Source organism: Salvelinus sp. IW2-2015, unplaced genomic scaffold (assembly GCF_002910315.2).
Source record: "Salvelinus sp. IW2-2015 unplaced genomic scaffold, ASM291031v2 Un_scaffold6134, whole genome shotgun sequence".
NCBI lineage: Eukaryota > Metazoa > Chordata > Actinopteri > Salmoniformes > Salmonidae > Salvelinus > Salvelinus sp. IW2-2015.
The window spans coordinates 19,990-22,501 of record NW_019947398.1 but is presented as its reverse complement, the minus strand read 5'-3'; the positions used below and the strand labels follow the sequence as shown (position 1 = coordinate 22,501).

The 2,512-nt window shown below is 51.7% G+C and overlaps 1 pseudogene; it reads left to right on the top strand.

The window, feature by feature from the left end:
* Window positions 1–323: 323 nt before the first annotated feature.
* Window positions 324–2,512, top strand: LOC139026866 (ETS-related transcription factor Elf-2-like; annotated as a pseudogene).

Sequence of the window (2,512 nt, the reverse complement as noted above, 5' to 3'; positions counted from 1 at the left end):
ATGAGTCCTCTGAGGAACATTAGGGTTGTGTTTTTTTGTCAGTTATGACCGGCTGGGATGCCACTTCCAGTTCAGTCTGAACTTTACCATTCCCCCTCTCTCTCCCCTCTCCTCTCTCCCTATCCCCTCTCCTCTCTCCTCTTATCCCCTCTCCCTCTCCCTATCCCCTCTTCCTCTCTCCTCTCCTCCCCTCCTCTCTCCCTCCCTCCATCTCCCCTCCCTCTCTCCTCTCTCCCTCCCCCTCCTCTCTCCCTATCCCCTCCTCTCTCTCCCTCCTCCCCCCTCCTCTCTTCTCCCCCTCCTTCTCCCTCCCTCTCTACCAGGTTACTAACTACCAGCGTGGTATACTGGCCAAGGTCGAAGGTCAGCGGTGGTCTACAGTTTAAGGAGATGCCCAAGAACATCGTTGTCATCGAGGACGACAAGGCCGACTCCAGATCGGACGATCTTATTGGCTCAGAGAAGTCTTACCACGAGAGAGTCCTCCCTCGTCGGAGACGATACTGAATGTGGCCGAGCTCGCCACGACGCCCACCATCCTGAGGGGTGGGACTAGAACCGTGGTCCATCCCTCCGGTTGCAAAGGGCAACAAGGCGGTGATGACGGGGGGCGGGGCGCAGTGGGGTTCGAGGATAGTGACCATTCCCCGGCGCCAGACGGAACCCAGACGCAGCATTCTCACACGGCATCATCCCACTTCCTCAGGACCCTTAGCTAGAGACCTCAGTAGACACACCCTGATACTGACCCTGAAACATACAATTCACTCTGGGGGTTTTCATGCTGAATGTAAAATACTTTATCTATCTAGTGATATCTAGTAAGTCTGTATTTACAAAACTTTGTCACTGACTCCATTTTGTTATTGTTTCCGTCCCCAGGACTGTACGGGTTGCCATGCAAGTGCCTGTAGTCATGACAACGTCACTGGGCCAGAAGATCTCAACGGTCGCCGTGCAACAGGCGCCAGGGATGTCGGGAGGCGAACGACTTACCAATTGGCCAACGCCTCTCCCATCGGCACGGCAACGGGCAACGCGACGCCCAACCGAAGGTGGGTAACCACGCCAGGTGGTGTGTCAGCTAGCTGCTCTGTAGTGTGGACAGAGTGGACCGGTTGACTGAGCTACGCAGGACACGCCTCATCCTAACCACAAGTCCACGATTCAAAACTGGAATCTTGGAAACCATATTATCTTTTGATCTCATGAAATTAAAATGACTAGATCTAATCCTTTACCTTCTACATCATAATTATTTTGCCTGTTGTAATCAGACCCCCCCCCACTCTGTTAGATCTAGAATGAGTAGACCTGTTCCTGACGTATTCTTCTCTAGGTGTAATCAGACCCCCCCCCCCCCACCTCTGTATAGATCTAGAATGTGTAGACCTGTTAATTCTTCTCCAGTTGTGATCAGACCCCCCCCCCACTTGTATAGATCTAGAATGTGTAGATCTGTTAATCTCTTCTCTCCAGGTTGTATCAGACCCCCCCCCCACCTCTGTATAGATCTAGATGTTAGACCTGTTAATCTCTTCTCTCCAGGTTGTATCAGACCCCCCCCCCACTTGTATAGATCTAGAATGTTAGACTGTTAACTCTTCTCTCCAGGTTGTGATCCAGACCCCCCCCCCACTCTGTATGATCTAGAATGTGTAGACCTGTTCATCTTTCTTCCAGGTTGTGATCCAGACCATTCCCACCATGGTTCCAGCCACAGCGGAGAACGGAGACAAGATCACGGTCCAACTGGCTAAGATCATCACCATCCCAGCCCACCAGCTGGCCCAGTACCAGCAGCAGACCAAGCCTGGCCTGGGGGGCTCCCCGGGCAGCATCTCTCTCCTGGCGGGACAAACTCCTGGGGGGTACGAGCCCTGGCACCTCATGTTACCATGGCTACCATGGCTGCAGGGACACAGGTGACTTTTAAAAAATATATAGTTTTTTTTTAGGTCCATTTTAAGCTAGAAATTGGGAAACATACTTTGAAACATCACAAGATACTGAAATGCAAGTAAAAAAGTATTGCATTTGGGCACAGACTTCAAATGTGTTTTTTGTGTATGTATTTTTGTTACAAATTTGAACATTGTCTTCATTCATGTAATTACAAATTGTATCCCCTGTGACCAAGGTGATGAGGCTGGCTGTTCCCACTACGCTGCATCATCATCAACAACAACAGACACATCATATCGTCACGACGACGCAAGGTGGCGGGACCGGGACAGCAGTTGTCACCGTGACGACGACAGCCAATCAGAGCRCTCCGGTGGCGGCATCCCATATCATCAGCGGCGTCATCAAGAGATCTGCCACGGCAATGAGAGAACMGCCGCAGCAGCAAGCCAAGACGCTGACCGTTCAAACGGTGTCGCTACAGGCCCTCCCCGTCCAGACGGCGTTACCGGAAGCACCGGAGATCATCCCGGTAGTCGTCCAATCAGAAGAGGTCCTGCCTGAGATCAAATCAGAAGATCCGGAGTGTTGAGGTCACAAGTACGGA